The sequence below is a fragment of the Sitophilus oryzae genome, unplaced genomic scaffold, assembly GCF_002938485.1.
Source record: "Sitophilus oryzae breed Bouriz unplaced genomic scaffold, Soryzae_2.0 scaffold_1067_pilon_pilon, whole genome shotgun sequence".
Classification (NCBI taxonomy): Eukaryota; Metazoa; Arthropoda; class Insecta; order Coleoptera; family Curculionidae; genus Sitophilus; species Sitophilus oryzae.
The window spans coordinates 957,341-971,295 of NW_022145690.1; the positions used below are offsets into that span (position 1 = coordinate 957,341).

At 33.1% G+C, this 13,955-nt stretch overlaps 1 protein-coding gene across 1 annotated transcript in view; it reads right to left on the reverse strand.

Moving 5' to 3' along the window:
* LOC115879452 (bumetanide-sensitive sodium-(potassium)-chloride cotransporter) overlaps nt 1–12,068 on the reverse strand; it is a 46,032-nt gene extending 33,964 nt beyond the window's left edge. Inside the window, exon 1 of the mRNA XM_030896313.1 lies at nt 11,727–12,068. The gene's annotated coding sequence lies outside the window, so the exon portion shown is untranslated. The remainder of the gene's footprint in view (nt 1–11,726) is intronic.
* Nucleotides 12,069–13,955: the final 1,887 nt, after the last annotated feature.

Consider the following 13,955-nt stretch of genomic DNA (forward strand, 5'->3'; position numbering starts at 1 on the left):
ATTGGTATGAAATTTTTAGAATCGTATCTTAATGGCAAATCCACTGAGCTACACAAAATATACAACGTCTGAATCACCCTGTATATTGACATGAATATTTTTAAAATCACACTTAACTTTTTAAATCTGCGAATTAATAAATCTGATAAAACTGTTTTAATTTTTGTTTATCTTGGATGCAATAAATTTAAAATGTTATAAAAATATGACACATTTTTAATAGTACCATAAACTACATAATATACAGGGTGGCCCATCGAAAACGTTCCGCAAGGCATAACGGCCAGGGTAATTTTTTTTTCAGAAAATTCAAAAACACGTCAATTTTGTTTGTGAGGGGGACAACTTTTACCCCAAAAATGATTGCAAAATCTTCAACCCTCTAAGCGGGAGTGTCATCCCCCAATTTTTTTCAAATGGGAAGGAGGTCAAGTGGTACCGCAATGAAAAGGGCTTTCTATTCTCTATACTTTCCCGCTTCATTTTTGAAAATCGGTCGAGTCATTGAGAAAATATGACGGATTGAAATTTGAAAAGTTTATTTAAACATTTATCAGAGGAAATGGATATGGATAAATACCTTCGACCAATTTGCTGTTTTTTCTTATTATTTCTAGATGTTTACGCATTTTTTCACTTGCCACAAGGTTGAACGATCAGGTGCGGTAGTTGCTAGATAGCTGTTCTGTGTCTTCTGTATATTGTTTTTACTTACTTATTTTGAATCCAAAAATACGTAATTGTTCTATGCCCACTGAATATCGGGACACCCTGTATGATCTTAATAATTATATTTTTTATTATCAAGAAATTTTGTTAGAGTATTATAATTAAATAAAATAACAGCAGTAAATAATACATTTATCAATGTTAAATCTCTGTAGAGTCACGCAGTGCTATATTATACTCGTAATAATGTTAGCAACATCAGCAGATGACAAAGAACCTCTACAGAGAAAAATACCCTGTGGAATACGGTTGGTTCGAAATTATTACAGGCAAAAACAGCATTGTTCTCTAAGGAATTCAAGCTGTTCCATTAGCATTAAGTAAATGATCGTCGATTTATGACGAAATCAACAAAGGTGTGGCATTTGCATGTCCACTTCAAAAAATACGGGGAAAGGTACATGTACGTACACTAACATTGAGAAATAAACGACCGTGACTCTGTAGAGTGGTAAAATGTATTGTAGAAATGTCAGTTACTTTCTACTATAAATTAATTCACTTCAAAGAATATTAATATATTATTTAGTTCACTCGGTGCCCAGTGTGGTCATCAAATTAAACATATATTTTGTTGAATTTTTGGAAGTTAAATCTTGAAATATATTTTTTGGTCAATTCAGATTTCCTATTAAATATTGCGACCTGTAAGACCTTTCGTGTCTGAACCAAGTCACCTATCCCTGTGCCCTGAACCAGCTTGTGCAGTTCCTTCATAGAAAGGGAGCATAGTTCCTCCGGTTCTAGACTTGCTGTCCCAACTAGAAAGTGGCGCTTGCGATCCAGAGCCTCGCAATATGTATATGTGCTCTGCTGTTTCAGGATCTTTATCGTAGAGTCTGCACAAGTCTTCCTGGATACAGATTCGGCCTGTTCAGCAAACAGTTATGTCCTGTCAATAGAGCTGTTTTAGTCTCCACTTTATTCCCGCTTGTTAATAAACCTCTAACAGACACAAGTTTAGACAGTTTTCCTGTTTTTGTTTATAAGGACTGTCGTAAATTTTGGCAACTGATTCTCCTGTCCCTGCCATAAGGATGCAAACGATATATGGATGTTTCACTAGCAAAACATCTACTATTTAAATTACTAAAACATCTTACTAAGACTAAGTAAGCTATTGATGTATCGATATTTTTCTAATGATGTCTGGTATCAATATTTTCAAGGAAACTGACCCATATATTTTAAATCTCTAACACTTTTCAGTAAGGTCCGATCGAACATGGATTTTTAGTCTCGGCCGAGACCGAGACCGAGAGAAAAAGAAATTCTCGGCCGAGAACGAGACCAACACACGATGTAATATTTACTCAATAGTTTATTATATGAAAAAACATCCGATAATGATGTAATAAAAACGTTATTTTCATGCAGAAACGGTTTTATTGGGATTTAGTACTATAAAATTACTAATACCAATAAAATTACTTTTTTAGTCCATGTTCTAGGCTAAAAATTAATTTTTCATTATTGCATCCTTTCAAATTATGCAGTGTTTCATCATATTCTTTCGTGTTTTGCTAGAGACGCTTGTCGGTGGTGTAGACTAGAAATGTATAAGCTACTGGTTCCAGAACTCTGTATGGAGGTGAATACTCAATTACTCACAAAAATTTTACTTGTTAATAGGATAAACGAGTAATTCATATAAAAGCACAATTCTGTTAAATTTATAAAACTTGCATTAATAAATACGGCACTAACATCTAACATTTCGTTCATTGTTTACGCATAGAAATACGAAGGCGATTCTCTAGCCGTCCGGGAAATCCCCTTCGTGATTCTATCAGATCATATATAGATCAGATATGATCCATTTTTTTTAAACTTCGGAAGAGTATTTTATTCATCCACGCATCGATAGGCTGAGCGATAATACGCTAAAAAATAAGCTAACTTAGAGAATGACTGTAACAGAGACCGAGACCGAGATCTCGGTCAGACCTTACTTTTCAGTTCTCCGTCCACTTCAAGAGGAATTCGAAACGATTTTTATAGATCCATATTATGACACTATCTGACTAATGAAATAGTTATCATATGCTGTTCCTATAAACTCTGTACTATCGAAAACTACCGAAAAAAAATGCCGGTACGGAATAAAATGCTCTCGTTTTGGAAAAAGTCTGTCGTTAAGAATTACATTATTATTTTCATTCTAATAAAACATTAACAATTCAAATTTTATGTTATTTTATACCATAAAATCATCGATGTTAATGTTTACGATACATTTATGCATTCTAGGTGAATTCCACTTCTCCAACTCCCAGTGGATGACATACCAAGAATTTACAACTTTGAGAAACACCTCACTGTGATATTGAGTAATAAAAAGGATTGGAAGGAAGAAACGCTTAATCAACATATAAAAGACCATACCATAACGTGGTATACTGATGCTTCCAAAACCAAAGCAGGGACAGGGATAGGAGTATTTGGGCCGAAAACTAAATACTCCGAATAGGGCATTCAATCCCGAAAGAAATTTGCAATCCCGGGATTTCGGGATTATCGATCCCGGGATCCCGGGATTGGTCCCGAGATTCACAAACAAATTAATTACGTTGAAATTATATTATATTTTCTTTCTTAACAAAATTTTATTGAACATTAACATAAATTAAACGTCATCCCCATTACAAAACAACATAACATAAGTTTATTTAACAAAAAAAAAACATTAAAAGGAACTAAAATATACATTTTTTATTTAATTTACATAACCGAACGAACAAACATAGCATTACACAGGATTATGTAAGGTACTAAAATAACAACTTATGCAGTAACAAAAATGAGGATCTAAACTTGTTTTTTGAAAAAAATTCTTAAAAAAAAAGCTGATCAAGAGTATTATCACGAAAACTAGATCTGATTTTACTGCACAACATTCCAGCAATAGAAAAGGTCCTTTCTGATTCCACACTCGTTAGAGGAATAGTCATCAGCATGTCATAGGCTAACTGCAAGTGGAAACCTCGGCCAGCTCCATTTTCGAAGAATTCCATCTCCCGGAATATTATTTTAGGTAAATCGATGTTATCGTTATCATATCTCATTCCAGGTTTTTGAGGTTTTGTAGTTTTTTTTTAAGGCCTCTCTTAATTTATCTTTAAGGAATACATTTTTCTTTATCAATAAATTTGCAAGAGGAAGCTCATCGTCACTTTCCTCGACATCTACAATTTCCACACGTCTCCGAACCAATCGGCACCTACCCCAGTATCCTTCAGGCAGAAATTTACGGCTATCGAAAGATGCGTACAATTTATCTTAGATAGGAACTATCGAAAACAGGAAATTGTCATCCTATCCGATAGTCAGGCAGCATTAAACGCGATCAACTCAGTAACTATCAATTCGAAGTTGGCCAAAGAATGCCTAGAGAACCTCAATCAATTAGGCAAAGAAAATAAAGTCCTCCTACTCTGGGTGCCTGCTCACCAAGGGATAGAAGGCAATGAAAAAGCAAATGATCTAGATAGGAAAGGAGCGAACACTCCACTAACTGGAGCAGAACCGTTCTGTTTTCCAAACGGGAACGGCAAACCAACTGAAAGCGGAACTGAAGAATCTGGAAGACTCCATCCATAACTTTGAATGGGTGTCCTCCAACGGTTTAAAACACTCGAAAAAGTTCCTCAGAACTTACGACCGAGAAAAATCAAAGGTTTTCCTTGATTTAAGTAAAAACAATCTTCGGATTGTCAAGGGGTTTCTAACACATCGGTAGGCTGAAGCTGAAAAACAACGGCGTATGAAGATTCTGTGGGGAAAATGGGGAAACACCAGAACACCTTATCACTGAGTGCGCCGAGACGACGACCATTCGTGCCATGAACTTTGGTACGGCTGATGTCGAGGATGGAGAGCTGGCCTCTGTGGAGCCGTCTCAGATACTGGCTTTTCTTAAAGCCCTGAGACTGTATGATGAGTTATAACTCGTTATAACTCAAGAAAGGGGAACATTTTCTATCGAATAAAGACCTGTAATGTCGGTGATTACAACAAAACCATTCACATTCTAAATTCAGGTGAGTGACCATATCAAAATGTCAAGGTCAATTACTTACTGCATAACTGCATACTTTTTATCTGCAGTGCATTGAGGAACCTGGCGCATTCAGCCAGAAAGTATAGAAAAAATTATAGAATTTTCTAGAAAATTTAACACAACCGCCAGGAAAATATAAGGCCCGCGCTTTGACAGTTGTACAAGTTTATTTTTAAAGTTTTTGAAATTTGAATATACCGCGTGGAAATTGAAAATCGATGTATTGGTTTAAAAGGAATCTTTTATAAATAGTTAGTTTTGTTGTGTGTTATAAGTTAGTAATTGTGTATAAAGTGAGAATATAACAGAAATTCGTTAAGTATTTTTATCGTGAGTTTAAATTAGTGGACCCACGGAATCCGTAACAATTGGTGTCGGAAGTGCGATTCAAGAAGATTTTAAGAAGAAATTAAGTGGATTGGAAGATTTTGGACCGGATTAGAGTATTTTTATGGTTGGTACAAGGGAACAAGCGAAGAAAATGGAGGAAGTAAGCAAACTATTAGGCGATTTTATGGAGAATATGAACTGCTGCAACTATTCCTGCAGCCCAACAGCAGGAATACGAAACCTTGGTTTTGATGCATTGGACAGAAGATATGGCGATCAATCATCGACGTCAACTTTACCAGGCCCAGATCAAGACACGCCTGCAGAGGTCCGGAGAGAGTCTTTCAAGAATTTGAAGTTGAGACTTTACGTTATGCTGGTACACCTAGCGTAAACCTGAAGCACCGGAAGGATTTTTGACATGTCAGCTCGCTGCTCAGTGCTTTATTTCATCGACTAAAGTACGAATTATGAGGGCGCTGCAAAAAATCCCGATTTTCTACCAGCGGCGAAACATTGGTCAGTCACCGGAAATCGAAGCTGACATAGCGCCATCCCTAGACCGAAGATAAGATCGGTAACGGTTGAGAGAGAAGACTGCCCGAGAGTACCCACAGCAGTTTGGAGGAGATGTAGAAAATTCGACAATTATGACAGCTTAATAAACAAGGGAGTCAACAACACCAGACAGAGAACCAAAGAAGATTATTTATGTTGCTATACCGATGTGGCAGGAATGGCCACATCAAACGGGATTGTCGCATCCAAATGCGATTCCATTCACTATCCAGAGAACATCGGCACATCGGAAGATCCCAGGACATATAGGTGCTATAGATGTGGCAATGAATGGCCACATCAAACAGGATTGTCGTGAGTTTCGTTAGCAATTGATGAAATCGATCATTAAAGAATTTTGACAGCACCTAGCGAGCCTGCATTTGCTTGTGTTAAACAAATTTCAGCATGGTTTTCAATGGTTTCTATCACCATAGAAACATCCCGAAAATCGGAAATGAGACATTTTCTGTATCTAAAGAGAAGAGACCAGGAAATATGGAAGAAAGATCATCGAAAATTCCTGATACCTGGATATGCTTCCTTAGTGTTCGGGAAACAGAGAAAAACCGCTGGGTGTTAGACGGGTACAAATTTCCACAACACCTAGATTGACGACGAGAGGTCTACCTTTGACAAGAAAATGAAACATCTTCGAAAGCACTATCAGAATAAGGAATTTCATTTTGGAACCGATGAAAAGTGGACGACGACACAATTGAGTTCGTAAGACCAAATGGAAGATCCAGACATCGGGGCAATACTATTTGCTCAAGGAAGGTAACGCGCAAAGATTTTCACCGTGGCAGGATATTGCATCGACAGAGGCTCGGCGTCAGCGATGGCTAGTGAAATTCACGATCGATGACAATGGATTACATTAAAGCGCACAGGGAAAGTTCATTTCATAGCCATCGCTGACGCCGTTTTTATTCGATCATAGGAAGAAAGTTACCCAGATATTGGAAGAAATTTTTACGGTTGTAAACGCTGGAGCCCATCTTGGGAGTAAACAAGACCTTGAGCAAGCTTGAGAGATCGCTTTTACTGGGTGGATTTTTTTAAGATTTCAAAAAATGTCGACAATGTATGTTAAACATATTATTAAGGACCAAGCACCTGGATCTTTAGGGAAAATTAAGAATATAATCACCAGACGACGGCACCACAAACGTAGAGGACTACGCGGATGAACTGAAGGAAAGGTTAATGGAAATTCATAAGACCGTTAGAAGTAAGATTACGCTAGCCAGTGACCGGATGAAAGCTCGTTACGACCTCAGAGCTAATTCTACGGGATTTCAACAGGACGATAGAGTATGGTTGTATAACCCACAGCGCAAGAAAGGAAGGTCCCCAAAGTTAACTCCAGCATGGGAAGGTCCTTATACAGTCATCAAGAGGATAAATGATGTTGTGTACCGGATTCAACGCAGCCCTAGAAGTAAGATGAAAGTAGTTCATCTGGATCGATTGAAGAAGAGATACCAGACAGGAAACCTTGATCGGGACGATCAAATTTGAGAAAGGGGGAGGGCAATGTCAAGGTGTATTACTGGTTGCATAACTGCATACTGCTAAAATCGCAAAGTGCATTGAGGAACCCTGGCGCATTCGCCAGAAAGTAAAAGAAAATTATAGAATTGCTTTAGACTCACTCTGCAGGTAGTTAGATATTTGTGTATTTAGCCCCGCATTAAACAAAAGTAGATGGTTTAAAGTCTCTAGAATGGTTGAAAAATTCACCAGAGCAGAGATGCAAAAAGAAACATCGATATATCGAGATATCGCATTGATACATCCACATCAAATATCGATATAATATATAATATCGATATGGTGCAATCACCTAGAATGTAGAATGTAGAATGGTTAGGAGGGGAGTTAATCACCGCGATCTTCCATAGGTCTATTAGGTATCTTTCTTGAGTTATAACTCGTTATAACAAGAAAGGGGAACACACAATAGACGATGTTTCTTTTTGCATCTCTGCTCTGGTGAATTTTTCAACCATTCTAGAGATTTGTGGCCATCTATACTTTTTGTTTTGTAGACTAAATTTTAAAATATCTAATATACCTACAGGGTGAGTCTTAAATAATTGCAAATATTTCTAAGGGTGGTATATTTTGACTCCAGAAACACGTCTATGGTTTTTTTCCGCCCAAAAAATCTAAAATTTAGTACTTTAGAAAAAAGTTGGAATAATTATTGTTTTCTTAATTTTTAGTAAAAGAGCATTATATTTTGATAATATGACAACATAGATGGTAGATTAAATTTAAAAAATTCAGAAAAAAATCCAGCGGTTCTCCAAAAAACAAAAAAAGCAAAAAATAATTTTTTTTAATCTTCAAAATAAAATAACTCCGTTATTTTGGACTTATTTGAAAAACGGTAAAGAGAAAATATGTTTCTTTTATCGAGATCTACCGTATGATCGAATAAAAACGGCGTCAGCGATGGCTATGAAATGAAGATCGCTGTCATTTTATATGTAAAATTATATGGGAAATGTCATCGATCGTCATTTCATAGCCATCGCTGACGCCGTTTTTATTCGATCATACGGTACCAGCCCTGTGAAAATATTTGCACTTATTTGCAACTCACCTTATAAAACTTAATGTAGTACTATAATCGAACTAATTTGAAAACAATATCAAATATTTTCTATTACAATGCAAATATTTTATTACAGACACTTTAATACAATACAATTAATTTAAGTGTCTAATTGTGCAAAAAAACTGAACCAAACCTATATAGAAAATAGAAATTATACTTATTCGTGCTAATTATTTTTAATTGTTAACAGGAGATATGTAATGTTTTTATTTTTCGAAAAAAATGTTATTAAGTTATTTTCCAATACCGGGTGTTTTTCAAAAGTTGCTCACCCTTATAACTTTTTTTCCTTCCAAACCTTTGTTCCAAACCTTTGAATAAGAAGACTAAGGAAGGAGCATATCAAAAATCTTAGGTACACCGCGATGGGCCTCAAATATGGCCGACTTAAATTCCGGTTTATCAGTGCCGTTCTAATTTTATTTAAAAAATGTAAAACTATGATGTAGGGTAGACGTGGGGTAGACTCAATAATTTGTTATTTTATTTTACGTTGTGAATAAATGTTGGTAGTTATTAAAATTGTTATAAAATATATAATTCTAATAAAAATAGATAAGTTAAATAAGTATTTATTAACACAAACATCCGATACGCTACTGAAGCAGGTAAGTCAAATTAACGTATCAAAATTCTTTGACATCTGATCTTTGACAAGTAGTGAATAAAAGCTAAAATGCAAGAAAATATATAATTTAGTTAATTTAAGTGAATTTCATAAATGATCGGTTTACTACATGTATGTATATTATATAGTCACTTACTAGCGAAAAGTTGTTCCATTATTTCACTCAATTTTTTCCGAGATCTACCGCACGCTACACAACCAACTATTTTAGAGTGTTTTTCGATAAATCGCGATAATGTCACTGTTAATTTAAGTTCTGCCACAATTTCCATCTAGATTTACTACCTTTATACAACTATCAGTAGTCGAATAAATAATAAATAACATAAAATAAGCTCCTAAAGACTCACAAATCCACAAAATTTCAAATCAAATTCAAATCTGTCAAATGAATCGTCAAACAGAACTGTCAAGGATCCCCACCCTAGAGAGCTTTTTCCGCCCACCATGCATGAATACATGGATAGCATTATGCTCCTTCCTTAGTCTTCTTATTCAAAGTTCCAAACAGAAAAAAGAGAGTTGGTATGTTAGTATATGACATATGTCGTTCAATTATTTTCGGTCACTTCCTGTTTCACCGGAAATTACTAATTTTGATTTTTAAATGGTACCCTCATATTTTTTTTTACTTTATTCGATAGAAAATGACACTGAATAGTTGACATCTTACATGTCAAACTATTCGTCAAAAATGTTTTTCCAACTGTGCCCATGTTTCCAAGTGTGCATGGCACTTATATTTAATTTTAATAATACATTTTTTTAAAAGAAGATGTCAAAAGCTGACATATTTATGATATATCGTCATTTTCTGTCAAAAAAATATAACAAGGGTATAAAAAATATAACAAAGTATAATTTAAAAATCAAAAGTTGTAGTCATTTTCGGTGAAACAGCAAGTGACCAACTAATTGAATACATCAATTAATCCAGATTTATGTCATATACAGAAATACCAAATATTCTTGTTTCTATCTGAACAAATAAAAAAATTTGAAACTTGAAACGCCTTTGAAAAACACCCGGTATCGCCAGAAAATACTAGAGTATTTCATTATTATATACGAGTAAAATAATATGGATAAAAACATACGAAAAATAATTTGGCAATTTATGTCTAATTATTATTTATTTGGTATTTCATTAAATGTCTGTTATTTAAACCTATTAATATACATCATTTTTCCAATCAAACTAAATATAGTTTTGTCAATTAAACTCCTGTACGTACGAAACATTTGAGAAATAAATCTTATTTTTACATGAAGAGATGGTACATGTTTTTCGAAACTATCTGTTAAATATGGCAGAAAATTATAAAGTCTATACCGGGTGCGTCTGAAAAGTGGCTCACCCCTATAACTTTTTTATTTTCTCAGATAAAAAAACGGGATTTGGTATGTTAGTATGACGTAAATTGGAATTGATTGACATTTGTTATTAGTCACTTCCTGTTTTACCGGAAATGACTACAAATTTTGATTTGTAAACGGCACCCTCGGTATTATTTTACTTTATTCGATAGAAAATGACACTCTGAATAGAATGACATATCATATGTCAATTTCTGACATTTTCGCTTTAAAAAATATCGTATTTTAAATTTCAATCTAGAGTGCCATGGTTGTGTTAAAAACACTAATTTTTATTCAAGGAGCCTTGGAAAAATATATTTGATTGTCCGATGTTTTTCATGTTCTCTCCTGGTCCATTAAAAGATGCACAAATCGTATTTTTAATCATATCTCAATTTTTTCAAATGGAACGAGGGTGGCTCATTAGCATATTTGGAAAAAATATTTTTTTACGAATCATTTGATACCATACACTTGGTATTTCATGTCAAATTATCGTTATGAACCGCATGTTACAATCTCAAATAAACCATATGAGGAAATGTCATTCTATTCAGAGTGCCATTTTCTATCGAATAAAGTAAAAAAATACCAAGGTATCATTTAAAAATCAAAAGTTGTGGTCATTTCCGGTGAAACAGGAAGTGACTAAAAACAATTGAATACGTCAATCAATCCCAATTTATGTCATATACTAACATACCAAATCTCGTTTTTTGATCTGAAAAAATAAAAAAGTTATGAGCCACTTTTGAGACGCACCCGGTAGACTATCATTAATAAACATTTTTAAAAACACAGTTAAAAACATATTTTCTAAACAAAAACAATATCATATTAATTATAAATATTTTGTCTTGCAATATTATTGTAAATATCGAATGATTAAATTAAAACATTTAAAAACTAATATTAAATCCCAATTATTTATTATTATATAGTTTTAAGAAATAATAACATATATTAAATATTGTTTTTGATATAATTTTTGTTCTTATTTTATTACTAAAATTTTATTTTTGTCTTATTTACTTTTTTATCTATATTTTGAGTGAAAGTATTTTAAAAATTACTTAAAAAACATCCTGTATAATTCTTATTAAATAGACAGTTTAAATAAAAATCTTATCATAGATTATCTAAACAAAACCAAAAACTTTTGAGATTCACCAGATATATGTGTTAAGTTAGTTTTAAAGCCCAATTCACACTAACAAAAGCTTCAAAAATTAATCTACTTTATTTGCATTATGTTTTTTTGATAAAAATTATTAATCCATACACTTTTATGATATTTCACTTATTTTATAACATAAAACTTTAGAAAATGAATTTTTACTACAAAAATGTATGAAAAACACTTTTTCTTTTATCTAAATTATAAACATTACAATCATTAATTAATTAGAAATAACAGTAATTTTAACACTTACCTTTAATATATTTGAGTTAATTTGTTAAAAACTGAAATACAGCAAACAACTGACCGGTATATTCCTTACTAAAGCTATCTGTGCAAGTTTGTTGTGAGCACTATTTAGTCGCAGATTATTAGCAGCACTATTTAGTCGCAGAATAATGTAAAATAAAAACTGTTTACATATTAGAATACAGCTATAAAACTTTTAACGATATTTTACTACTTGGATACATATGTATACCAGACAGAATACTACACGCCGTTGGACTGAAATGAATGGTTACAGTTCAGCGATGTGAGCACATGTGATATTTTCAACGCAAACCAAGCTGAGAGTATGTCTATCTTTGTCTATTTTATCGATAAACCATACAGAAACGGAGTGTGTTCTCTCCGAAAAGAATTATACCTTTTTTTAGGTCCCTTTTGTATACTTAAAAAAGGGGAATTATCATAGATATATCTGTCTTTCTTTAAGACTTGGTTGTAAAACACTATTCCCCTTAATTCTTAATTTTTTATTTTTCATTTTTTATTTATTTCTCTTTTCGTTTCAATAATTGTCAATAAATGATTTTTTTTGTTTTGTATTTTTATATTGTTTTAAAGGTATCAAATCTGTATTAAGTTGTGTTTATTTGAAAGATATCATCCATAATGATCCGCGCTGTGTGATTAATATACCGGGTGCGTCTGAAAAGTGGCTCACCCCTATAACTTTTTAATTTTTCAAATAAAAAATCGAGATTTAGTATATTAGTATATGACATAAATTTGTTTGATTGGTTGACGCATTCAATTGTTTTTGGTCACTTCCTGTTCCACCGGAAATGACTACAACTTTTGATTTTAAAATTGCTCGCTCGGTATTTTTTTTTACTTTATTCGATTGAAAACGACACTCTGAAAAGAATGACATATCATATGTCAACTTTTGACATTCTCGAATATGGTTTATTTGAAATTGCAACATGCGATTCATGACGACAATTTGACTCGAAATATTATGTGTGTGGTATCAAATTATTCGTAAAAAAATGCTTTTTCCAAATATGCTAATGAGCCACCCTCGTTCCATTTGAAAAAATTGATATGTGATTAAAAATACGATTTGGGCATATTTTAACCGACCAGGACAAGACACTAAAACCATTAGAGGATCAAATCTATTTTTCCAAGGCTCCTTGATTAAAAATAAATGTTTTTGTTTTTAACACAGCTACGGCACTCTAGATTGATTTAAAATTCGATTTTGTTTTAAGCGAAAATGTCAAAAGTTGACATATGATATGCCATTCTATTCAGCGTGTTATTTTTTATCGAATAAAGTAAAAAAAAATACCGAGCGTGTAATTTTAAAATCAAAAGTTGTAGTCATTTCCTGTGAAACAGGAAGTGACCAAAAACAATTGAATACGTCAGTCAATCCTAATTTATGTCATATACTAACATACCAAATATCGATTTTTTGTCTGAAAAAATAAAAAAGTATATTTGATATCAATTAAACTTTTAGTTACGTAATCAAGGGCGCGATTTTCAAATGGATTGTTGCCAACCATGGACATTAATCGGCAACGGGCTGACTACTGGTATTTAAATTTCGCGCTGGGGATTCGGTGGTAGCTCTGCTGTAAAAAATGTCAAATTACCACATTTATTTATTTATTTCCTGACATTGTCATTCGTTTTGACACTTAGTTTTGTATTACGAGTTTTTAATTGTGTTGTGATACTTTAAGCTTAAACATTTTTACTATCAGACCTTGCAGTCGAACATTGCTTTGTAGAACTGAAATGTAAGTAGTGCGAAATATATAATAATAAGATAGCTTAACAGCCGTAAAAAACACATCGCAACTTTATTAGAATACTTTGAACAGGAAAGCGGTATTAATGGCCCTTTATATCCCTTAAGTGGTGTTAAGAAGGTGAGTTTTGTTGATGTAAATAATAACTGTTTATATATTTATAATTAATTTATTTTTGTTTCGTAAAATATTTTGATTAAAAAAAATATGTAAAAGTGGGCAACGTTGTGACATGCCGGTCAAGCTTAATCACATGACTAAAAGTTTATTCGATATGAACAAATTCTACGTTTTCAATTATGAATTTCGTGTTTTAACATAATATGCTTTTTTATGCTATTTCTTTATGCACAATATGTCATGTCCTATAACTAGGTTTAACAATTTGTGAAACATTTTTAATTTTTGTCGAAAACATAATAAATTATAAG